At 47.0% G+C, this 12,485-nt stretch overlaps 1 non-coding gene across 1 annotated transcript; it reads left to right on the top strand.

The window, feature by feature from the left end:
* Window positions 1–12,174: 12,174 nt before the first annotated feature.
* LOC131292260 (5.8S ribosomal RNA) lies at window positions 12,175–12,329 on the top strand. The gene has a single exon (XR_009189937.1). It is a non-coding gene; the product is annotated as a 5.8S ribosomal RNA (ribosomal RNA).
* The last annotated feature ends 156 nt before the right edge of the window (window positions 12,330–12,485 follow it).

A 12,485-nucleotide genomic window follows, 5' to 3' on the forward strand; every position in this document is an offset into this window, starting at 1 on the left:
CAAGGCAAACTTATATGAAGCAAAGGACCCTGATGGGTCATATGGTATTTTACGAAAAATCGGCTAAGTCCCAAAATGGGGATGTCAGAACTACACTCAAATGTTACCACACCAAGCAAGGCAAACTTATATGAAGCAAAGGACCCTGATGGGTCATATGGTATTGATTGAAAAATCGGCTAAGTCCCAAAATGATGATGTCAGAACTACACTCAAATGTTACCACACCAAGCAAGGCAAACTTATATGAAGCAAAGGACCCTGATGGGTCATATGGTATTTTACGAAAAATCGGCTAAGTCCCAAAATGATGATGTCAGAACTACACTCAAATGTTACCACACCAAGCAAGGCAAACTTATATGAAGCAAAGGACCCTGATGGGTCATATGGTATTGATCGAAAAATCGGCTAAGTCCCAAAATGGGGATGTCAGAACTACACTCAAATGTTACCACACCAAGCAAGGCAAACTTATATGAAGCAAAGGACCCTGATGGGTCATATGGTATTTTACGAAAAATCGGCTAAGTCCCAAAATGGGGATGTCAGAACTACACTCAAATGTTACCACACCAAGCAAGGCAAACTTATATGAAGCAAAGGACCCTGATGGGTCATATGGTATTTTACGAAAAATCGGCTAAGTCCCAAAATGGGGATGTCAGAACTACACTCAAATGTTACCACACCAAGCAAGGCAAACTTATATGAAGCAAAGGACCCTGATGGGTCATATGGTATTTTACGAAAAATCGGCTAAGTCCCAAAATGGGGATGTCAGAACTACACTCAAATGTTACCACACCAAGCAAGGCAAACTTATATGAAGCAAAGGACCCTGATGGGTCATATGGTATTTTACGAAAAATCGGCTAAGTCCCAAAATGGGGATGTCAGAACTACACTCAAATGTTACCACACCAAGCAAGGCAAACTTATATGAAGCAAAGGACCCTGATGGGTCATATGGTATTGATTGAAAAATCGGCTAAGTCCCAAAATGGGGATGTCAGAACTACACTCAAATGTTACCACACCAAGCAAGGCAAACTTATATGAAGGCAAGGACCCTGATGGGTCATATGGTATTTTACGAAAAATCGGCTAAGTCCCAAAATGGGGATGTCAGAACTACACTCAAATGTTACCACACCAAGCAAGGCAAACTTATATGAAGCAAAGGACCCTGATGGGTCATATGGTATTTTACGAAAAATCGGCTAAGTCCCAAAATGGGGATGTCAGAACTACACTCAAATGTTACCACACCAAGCAAGGCAAACTTATATGAAGCAAAGGACCCTGATGGGTCATATGGTATTGATTGAAAAATCGGCTAAGTCCCAAAATGGGGATGTCAGAACTACACTCAAATGTTACCACACCAAGCAAGGCAAACTTATATGAAGGCAAGGACCCTGATGGGTCATATGGTATTTTACGAAAAATCGGCTAAGTCCCAAAATGGGGATGTCAGAACTACACTCAAATGTTACCACACCAAGCAAGGCAAACTTATATGAAGGAAAGGACCCATATGGGTCATATGGTATTTTACGAAAAATCGGCTAAGTCCCAAAATGAGGATGTCAGAACTACACTAAAAAGTTACCACACCAAGCAAGGCAAAGTACCTAGGTGAACCCTAGGAAGAAACACGGACCAAGTCAGATGGCCTAAGTCAATAGAACAAGTGACCTAGGCAAAGTTGTATGGCGCTGAGGACCCTGAAAAATCTGGTTAGTGTAGTTTAGACAGGGTAGGTTTTTGGGTCGGCCGAACCCCCTTATTTTGGGTTTTGGCCTCATCAAGAAGCTACACCTAGGCAAACTGCCTAGGGTGAAAGTGCGAAGACCAATCGAATAGTAAGACAAGTTTTGACCGATCGCCCTAGGCAAGCTTGTATGAAGAAAGGGACCCTATGGGTCATATGGAAATACATGAAAAATCGGCTAAGTCCCAAAATTGGGATGTCAGAACTACACTAAAAAGTTACCACACCAAGCAAGGCAAAGTACCTAGGTGAACCCTAGGAAGAAACACGGACCAAGTCAGATGGCCTAAGTCAATAGAACAAGTGACCTAGGCAAAGTTGTATGGCGCTGAGGACCCTGAAAAATCTGGTTAGTGTAGTTTAGACAGGGTAGGTTTTTGGGTCGGCCGAACCCCCTTATTTTGGGTTTTGGCCTCATCAAGAAGCTACACCTAGGCAAAGTGCCTAGGGTGAAAGTGCGAAGACCAATCGAATAGTAAGACAAGTTTTGACCGATCGCCCTAGGCAAGCTTGTATGAAGAAAGGGACCCTATGGGTCATATGGAAATATACGAAAAATCGGCTAAGTCCCGAAATTGGGATGTCTGAACTACACTAAAAAGTTACCACATCAAGCAAGGCAAAGTACCTAGGTGAACCCTAGGAAGAAACACGGACCAAGTCAGATGGCCTAAGTCAAGAGTACAAGTGACCTAGGCAAAGTTGTATGGCGCTAAGGACCATGAAAAATCGGGTTAGTGTAGTTAAGACAGGGGAGGTTTCAGGGTCGGCTGGACCTCCTTATTTCGGGTTTTGGCCTCCTCAAGAAGACAGACCTAGGCGAACTGCCTAGGGTGAAAGTGCGAAGACCAATCGAATAGTAAGACAAGTTTTGACCGATCGCCCTAGGCAAGCTTGTATGAAGAAAGGGACCCTATGGGTCATATGGAAATACATGAAAAATCGGCTAAGTCCCAAAATTAGGATGTCTGAACTACACTAAAAAGTTACCACATCAAGCAAGGCAAAGTACCTAGGTGAACCCTAGGAAGAAACACGGACCAAGTCGGATGGCCTAAGTCAAGAGTACAAGTGACCTAGGCAAAGTTATATGGCGCTAAGGACCATGAAAAATCGGGTTAGTGTAGTTAAGACAGGGGAGGTTTCAGGGTCGGCTGGACCTCCTTATTTCGGGTTTTGGCCTCCTCAAGAAGACAGACCTAGGCGAACTGCCTAGGGTGAAAGTGCGAAGACCAATCGAATAGTAAGACAAGTTTTGACCGATCGCCCTAGGCAAGCTTGTATGAAGAAAGGGACCCTATGGGTCATATGGAAATACATGAAAAATCGGCTAAGTCCCAAAATTAGGATGTCTGAACTACACTAAAAAGTTACCACATCAAGCAAGGCAAAGTACCTAGGTGAACCCTAGGAAGAAACACGGACCAAGTCGGATGGCCTAAGTCAAGAGTACAAGTGACCTAGGCAAAGTTGTATGGCGCTGAGGACCCTGAAAAATCGGGTTAGTGTAGTTCAGACAGGGGAGGTTTCAGGGTCGGCCGAACCTCCTTATTTCGGGTTTTGGCCTCCTCAAGAAGACAGACCTAGGCGAACTGCCTAGGGTGAAAGTGCGAAGACCAATCGAATAGTAAGACAAGTTTTGACCGATCGCCCTAGGCAAGCTTGTATGAAGAAAGGGACCCTATGGGTCATATGGAAATATACGAAAAATCGGCTAAGTCCCAAAATTGGGATGTCAGAACTACACTATAAAGTTACCACATTAGCAAGGCAGACTTGTATGAAGAACGGGACCCTGGTGAAAGTAGCAAATATCCCAAACCGAACATGAATATTATACACACAAGAGTACGAACATAAAGGAACACGGACCAAGCGTACCGAGAGAATCGGTACTATAGAACCCTCGTGGTTCTACACAAAGACTTTATGTTAGGGGTTCAAGCCCCATAGTACTCAAACGGTGACAGTAGCAAATATCCCAAAACGAACGTGAATCTTATTCACAAGAGTACGAACATAAAGGAACACGGACCAAGCGTACCGAGAGAATCGGTACTATAGAGCCCTCGTGGTTCTACACAAAGACTTTATGTTCGGGGTTCACACCCCAAATCGAACGTGGAATTTACTTTCTGATGGTCATGCGGTCGTCCAAAGGGGTCTAGTATCCTGGGATGACAAGCATCACGGGCACAGCTCGTATCAAAACAGTCGAAGAGGCCCGCGAAAGCTTGCTTTCCATGGCTATGCGATGCACAAATTGAGTTTACTCACCGTAGTATAAAACGAACGAACCGAACCTATCCGAGTAGGGATAATGGGCGCAGTAACATACTTCTGTGACCCAGCGAGAGTTGAACGAGGTGACATGAACTGTCAGTGGCTTATATCAGATGGGATACATACATGAGATTGCTTTCAAATCTACACTCGAAAACCTAACCAAGTAAAAGCGAACGTGGGAAGGATTCGAAACCGGTCACGAAATCTTAAGCTGGAAAGAGTCATCACTATGGATACATATTATGCGAAACCAATCAAGTGCTCAGTACTGATCCAAAACCTAAGAGCACTAGTGAACACCTTAATCTCACCCTAGTTCACATCCAAGTGATCGACCACGTGTGTGAAGCAAAGACCAATCGAATTCCTCAATGAACCGAACACTATGAACAAATGGCCAAAAACGTTATAACTATCCAAACATCCTACTATCTAGCGAAAGTCATCACGATGGAACCATACAATGATCTTAACCTATAGCGCTCACCTATTCCTACCCAGAGTGCAAGTGAACAGATTGCTCACCCTAACCAGTTCACATCCACGTGATCGACTAACATACCGAAGTTACCACAAGTCAAAGTTATACGTTTACAAGCGCAAGACCAATCGAAAACCCCGAAAGCAATCTCGACCCAAAATGTATTATCCGTGAGTGTAGTCGAGTCTCGTACTCGTCATCTGTAATCGTCGGATAGAATATCCAGTACACGGTTGTCTTTCCAAATGAAATCTACATACAGAACTCGCTCTTGGCAAATGGGTGGCATTGGCGCAATCAGGAGCGAGTTCCCGTCCGGGTGCCAAGTGATTGGCAAATGTCTGGGGGAAAGCAACCATATGTTGATTTGTCTGTTAGTGTACTGGGTGTTTGAGGTATGTAGTATCCACGCTTGGTTGGGTGTGTCAGAGGACCATGGATGCGTTCACAACCCCAATTGGGGTACATCGGGAATGATTTTGTGGAACCGATGTGCCCGGCACACACTAAGTTTTGTTGCAAGTTAATAGTGTGCCATGTCCGGGGGGGTTGTGAATAAACTCTGGTGAATTGCGTACTGTGGTGATTGGGGTATGAAAGCCCCGCAGTTGCAATGATCGGACGCGCCTAGCGTGTCCTTTAGTTGATGGTAGGGAAATGAAGGCCCTTGTCAGCTCACCTAAGTATTCATGGAAGTTTGGCATAAGGTCGCTGTGGTAGGGGTATGAAGGCCCCGTCAGCGCATGCACAATCGGGCGCACGTGCGCTTAGCGGAGTCGAATGCCGCTCAAGTGCCTGTCCGGTGCATCGGGTGTGGTGTGATACGAGGGCAATGAGGTTCGCACGGGGGCTCGCCTCCCGTGTGCTACCGGACTTGACAACATATAGAACGTGGTGTTTGCTCCTCCGGGTGCAATGGGACAATGAACATTCGAACGCAAAGTCGGAATTCTGGTTGATCCTACCAGTAATATACGCTCGTCTCAAAGGTTAAGCCATGCATGTCTAAGTACAAACAGATTTAATGTGAAACCGCATAAGGCTCAGTATAACAGCTATAATTTACGAGATCATCAACCTAGTTACTTGGATAACTGTGGAAAATCTAGAGCTAATACATGCAACATGCCAGGACCCTCGCGGGAACTGGTGCACTTATTAGTCAAACCAATCGCGGGTTCTCCGTGTCATTGAGTTGAAGTCTGGATAATGATGCTGATCGTATGGTCTCGCACCGACGACAGATCTCGCAAATATCTGCCCTATCAACTATGGATGGTAGTATAGAGGACTACCATGGTTGCAACGGGTAACGGGGAATCAGGGTTCGATTCCGGAGAGGGAGCCTGAGAAATGGCTACCACATCCAAGGAAGGCAGCAGGCGCGTAAATTACCCAATCCCGGGACGGGGAGGTAGTGACGAGAAATAACAATATGAAACTCTTTAATGATGTTTCATAATTGGAATGAGTAGAGCATAAATCCTTCTACGAGGATCAAGTGGAGGGCAAGTCTGGTGCCAGCAGCCGCGGTAATTCCAGCTCCACTAGCGTATATTAAAATTGTTGCGGTTAAAACGTTCGAAGTTGATACTTGTCCAACACAGTCCGGCTCCGCCGACCCGGTCAACCCGTGGTCGGTGGGCCAAGTCGGAATCTGGTTGCGACTCAATGGTGTGGTAGGGCACCAAGTCTGTGTCATGGTGTGCCCTTCAACGGGTGCAAGTGTAACATAGAGCTCGACCGCTCACGTTTACCTTGAACAAATTAGAGTGCTTAAAGCAGGGTGCCCAAACGCCCTAGAATAATCTTGCATGGAATAATGGAATACGACCTTGGTCTAATCTTTCATTGGTTTGTACTCAGACCGGAGGTAATGATTAACAGAAGTAGTTGGGGACACTAGTATTACGGCGCGAGAGGTGAAATTCGTAGACCGTCGTAAGACTAACTAAAGCGAAGGCATTTGTCAAGGATGCTTTCTTTAATCAAGAACGAAAGTTAGAGGATCGAAGGCGATTAGATACCGCCCTAGTTCTAACCGTAAACGATGCCAACTAGCAATTGGGAGACGCTACAACCAGGTGCTCTCAGTAGCTTCCGGGAAACCAAAGTCAGGTTCCGGGGGAAGTATGGTTGCAAAGTTGAAACTTAAAGGAATTGACGGAAGGGCACCACAATGAAATGGAGCTTGCGGTTCAATTTGACTCAACACGGGAAAACTTACCAGGTCCGAACTTATGGAGGTGAGACAGATTAATAGCTCTTTCTCAAATTTAAGGGTAGTGGTGCATGGCCGTTCTTAGTTCGTGGATTGATTTGTCTGGTTAATTCCGATAACGAACGTGACTCACATATGCTAACTAGAACGCAGTCAGCGTTAATGCGTCGATGCCGATTGGAACGGGTTAGGACCTTTCGGTGGAGTATGACCTGACACCTTCGCTGTTCGTGTGCGCAAGTGCACTTACGGTACGCTGCTTAGCAGGACAATTTGTGTTTAGCAAAATGAGATCGAGCGATAACAGGTCCGTGATGCCCTTAGATGTTCTGGGCTACACGCGTGCTACAATGTGGGTAGCAGCGTGTCTCCTATTCCGAGAGGAACGGGAAATCACTCAAATACTCACTTAGTAGGGATTATGGATTGCAATGGTCCATATGAACTCGGAACTTCTAGTAAGTGCTGGTCATCAGCCAGCGTTGAATACGTCCCTGCCCTTTGTACACACCGCCCGTCGCTACTACCGATGGATTATTTAGTGAGGTCTTTGGAGATGATCGTTCGCTGGATCCTCGTGAACCGCGTCTGCTTTATCGAAGTTGACCGAACTTGATGATTTAGAGGAAGTAAAAGTCGTAACAAGGTTTCCGTAGGTGAACCTGCGGAAGGATCATTAGTGGCCAAGTGATCCTTCCAGAAGTCCGAACCTGCGGGTTGAGACTTCGGCACAAGTTGCCATATGATAATTGACGAAACACTATAGAAGTCCGAACCTGCGGGTTGAGACTCAGGCACAAGTTGCCATATGAAAGTTGACGAAACACTAACAAGTCCGAACCTGCGGGTTGAGACTTAGGCACACGTTGCCTTATACATGACTTCGAACAAATACACAAGTCCGAACCTGCGGGTTGAGACTTAGGCACAAGTTGCCTTATACATGACTTCGAACAAATACACAAGTCCGAACCTGCGGGTTGAGACTTAGGCACAAGTTGCCATATGAAAGTTGACGAAACACTAACAAGTCCGAACCTGCGGGTTGAGACTTAGGCACACGTTGCCTTATACATGACTTCGAACAAATACACAAGTCCGAACCTGCGGGTTGAGACTTAGGCACAAGTTGCCTTATACATACATTGGCCAAATAAACAGAAGTCCGAACCTGCGGGTTGAGACTTAGGCACAAGTTGCCATATTATATTCGATCAAACACTAAGTAGTCCGAACCTGCGGGTTGAGACTCAAGACCGTAACAAGATGTCACTATACAAGTCCGAACCTAAGGGTTGAGACTTAATGCGATCTAGATACCAAGTTGACATCCAATACCTGTTGAGCAAAACCAAAGATTCCCTGTTCTCGAATGATTACACTATATAACAGGGAATCATGAAGAAATCAAGCAAGCGTGAAACAAAGTCATCACTTGGGCATGCTCGATAGCCAACCACATGACCTTAACCTAAGAGAGCATGCAAACCACATGATACCTATAAACGATTAACCCGCCCTAGTTCAATCGTTCACCAAGTGATGACTTCAGTATGGCTAAGAGAAAAACTTTTAAATGGGAAAAACTCTAAGTCCGAACCTCCGGGTTGAGACTTCCGCGTCGGAGGTGGGCGCACCTCCTATCCGAAAGATGATGAATCAGGGGTGTTCGGTCAGCAATGGTCGGATGCCCCGTCGTAGTCCAACTATGACAATCAAAGTCAAGACCTCCGGGTTGAGACTTTCCGCGAGTACAAGCATAAAGGAACACGGACCAAGCCGTACCGAGAGAATCGGTACTAGAGCCCTCGTGGTTCTACATTGAGAGAGCCCTCGTGGTTCTCATTAGGGGCTTTATGCAAGTCGTACTCAATACTGTGGTGTGAAGTATAAAGTAGTCCTCGCCTGGTCCACGCTGCTTCGGCGGTCCTGGGTAAGATAGTTAATTCTAGCTTGCCCTATAGTGGAATGAGGACACTTAATGCTTCGTCTTTTAGCGGCGGCTAGACTCCTCCTCACGGGGAACGAGTTGACGCGCACAGCGGCGGCTTACGCACTATGGCAATCATGGATGCCTGAAGATTCCGTGAAGTTCTCCCCTGGTCCACGCTGCCTCGGCAGTCCTGGGTAAAATGGAATATTTCCAGCTTGCCCTATAGTGGAAGAGGACTATCCAACAATACAAAGTCAAGACCTCCGGGTTGAGACTTTCCGCGTCGGTGGTGTCGCGCACCGCCTATCCGAAAGATGGTGTAACAGGGGTGTTCGATCAGCAATGGTCGGATGCCCCGTCATAGTCCAACTATGACAACCAAAGTCAAGACCTCCGGGTTGAGACTTTCCGCGTCCGGAGGTACGCGTACCGCCTACCCGAAAGATGGTGTGCTTCTGGGGTATTCGATGAGTCGGATACCCCGTCGTAGTCCAACTATGACAATCAAAGTCAAGACCTCCGGGTTGAGACTTCCGCGTCCGGAGGTACGCGTACCGCCTACCCGAAAGATGGTGTGCTTCTGGGGTATTCGATGAGTCGGATACCCCGTCGTAGTCCAACTATGACAATCAAAGTCGAGACCTCCGGGTTGAGACTTCCGCGTCCGGAGGTACGCGTACCGCCTACCCGAAAGATGGTGAATCAGGGGTGTTCGATCAGCAATGGTCGGATGCCCCGTCGTAGTCCAACTATGACAATCAAAGTCAAGACCTCCGGGTTGAGACTTCCGCGTCCGGAGGTACGCGTACCGCCTACCCGAAAGATGGTGTGCTTCTGGGGTATTCGATGAGTCGGATACCCCGTCGTAGTCCAACTATGACAATACAAAGTCAAGACCTCCGGGTTGAGACTTCCGCGTCCGGAGGTACGCGTACCGCCTACCCGAAAGATGGTGTGCTTCTGGGGTATTCGATGAGTCGGATACCCCGTCGTAGTCCAACTATGACAATCAAAGTCAAGACCTCCGGGTTGAGACTTTCTAAGAGTACAAGCATAAAGGAACACGGACCAAGCCGTACCGAGAGAATCGGTACTAGAGCCCTTGTGGTTCTACATTGAGAGAGCCCTCGTGGTTCTCATTAGGGGCTTTATGCAAGAAGTACTCAATACTGTGGTGTGAAGTATAAAGTATAGAGTCCTCCACTGGTCCACGCTGCTCCGGCGGTCCTGGGTAAGATAGTTCATTCTAGCTTGCCCTATGTGGAAGAGGACTCAATACCCTACCTGTTGAGCTTGAAACAAAGTCATCACTTGGGCATGCTCATATTGCCATACACAATTACATTATATTCGAATGAGCATGCAAGCGACCCTATATAGACCGAACCAAAACGATAGATACCGCCGTAGTTCACCCCCACCAAGTGATGACTTCAGTATGGCTAGTGTGTGAAGTATAAAGTATAGTCCTCCCCTGGTCCACACTGCTTCGGCGGTCCTGGGTAAGATAGTTAGTTCTAGCTTGCCCTATGTGGAAGAGGACACAATACTTAATACTTAGAGTACAAGCATAAAGGAACACGGACCAAGCCGTACCGAGAGAATCGGTACTAGAGCCCTCGTGGTTCTACATTGAGAGAGCCCTCGTGGTTCTCATTAGGGGCTTTATGCAAGTCGTACTCAATACTGTGGTGTGAAGTATAAAGTATAGAGTCCTCCACTGGTCCACGCTGCTCCGGCGGTCCTGGGTAAGATAGTTCATTCTAGCTTGCCCTATGTGGAAGAGGACTCAATACCCTACCTGTTGAGCTTGAAACAAAGTCATCACTTGGGCATGCTCATATTGCCATACAATATTCCATTATCTACTAATGAGCATGCAGCTATATGATTATAACCTGTAAACGATTACCCCGCCGTAGTTCAGCGCTTCAACCAAGTGATGACTTCAGTATGGCTAGTGTGTGAAGTATAAAGTATAGTCCTCCCCTGGTCCACACTGCTTCGGCGGTCCTGGGTAAGATAGTTAGTTCTAGCTTGCCCTATGTGGAAGAGGACACCATACTTAATACTGTGGTGTAATGAACAAAGTATAGTCCTCCACTGGTCCACGCTGCTTTGCAGTCCTGGGTAAGATAGTTAATTCTAGCTTGCCCTATGTGGAAGAGGGCATACAAGACAAAGTATAGTTCTCCCCTGGTCCACGCTGCTCCGGCGGTCCTGGGTAAGATAGTTAATTCTAGCTTGCCCTATGTGGAAGAGAGCATACATGAACCAAGAACGAAGGTTATGATCGAGGAATGATTCGACAACTAACCGATGGTATGAAATGTGAAGAATTCAAGCAAGCAAACAATCAAGTCATCACTTGGGCATGCTCGATAGCCAACCTCATGACATTAACCTAGTAGAGCATGCGAAAACCAATATATATACAAGTAATGTAAACGATGCCCCTCCCTAGTTCAGCGCTTCAACCAAGTGATGACTTCAGAATGGCTAAATCAAATCGGTTCAAAACATACCATCGGTACCCTATTGAAACACACAAGTCGATATCAAACCTCTTAATTGTGTAGTCCTCCACTGGTCCACGCCGCTTCGGCGGTCCTGGGTAAGATAGTTCATTCTAGCTTGCCCTATGTGGAAGAGGGCACATTACTCAATACTGTGGTGTGAAGTATAAAGTTCAGTTCTCCCCTGGTCCACGCTGCTTCGGCGGTCCTGGGTAAGATAGTTCATTCTAGCTTGCCCTATGTGGAAGAGGACACTTAATACTTCGTCTCTAAGCGGCGGCTTGACTCCTCCCTACGGGGAACGGGTTTACGCGCACAGCGGCGGCTTACGCACTATGGCAGTCATGGATGCCTTACGTTTCTATGAAAAGTGTGTTCCTCCCCTGGTCCACGCTGCTTCGGCAGTCCTGGGTAAGATAGTTAGTTCTAGCTTGCCCTATGTGGAAGAGGACACGTAGACTTACTGTGGTGTGAAGTATAAGGTTCAGTTCTCCCCTGGTCCACGCCGCTTCGGCCGTCCTGGGTAAAATGGATTCATCCAGCTTGCCCTATGTGGAATGAGGACACTTTATGCTTCGTCTCTAAGCGGCGACTTGCTCCTCCCTACGGGGAGCGGGTATACGCGCACAGCGGCGGCTTACGTTATGGCAGTCATGGATGCCTTACGTTTCCATGAAAAGTGTGTTCCTCCCCTGGTCCACGCTGCTTCGGCAGTCCTGGGTAAGATAGTTAGTTCTAGCTTGCCCTATGTGGAAGAGGACACGTAGACTTACTGTGGTGTGAAGTATAAGGTTCAGTTCTCCCCTGGTCCACGCCGCTTCGGCCGTCCTGGGTAAAATGGATTCATCCAGCTTGCCCTATGTGGAATGAGGACACTTTATGCTTCGTCTCTAAGCGGCGGCTTGCTCCTCCCTACGGGGAACGGGTATACGCGCACAGCGGCGGCTTACGCAAGTTAGTCACCCTCGGCAGTGGATCACTCGGCTCATGGATCGATGAAGACCGCAGCTAACTGCGCGTCATAATGTGAACTGCAGGACACATGAACATTGATAAGTTGAACGCATATTGCACGTCGTGGGAACCTACCATGATGTACAGATGACTGAGCGCTTATATTTGAGAAATGTATCGCATACATTTAACTACGCCGTGACACCCGTCACGAGACGTGCACCATGATGTTAACTAGGGTCGCGACGACCCGCTAGCATTAAAGAACCCGTGGTTTACAATATACTGGCATTGGAATTCGAAGTATTTAGAGCGTC

This window comes from Anopheles ziemanni, assembly GCF_943734765.1.
Source record: "Anopheles ziemanni chromosome X unlocalized genomic scaffold, idAnoZiCoDA_A2_x.2 X_unloc_43, whole genome shotgun sequence".
NCBI classification, from domain to species: domain Eukaryota; kingdom Metazoa; phylum Arthropoda; class Insecta; order Diptera; family Culicidae; genus Anopheles; species Anopheles ziemanni.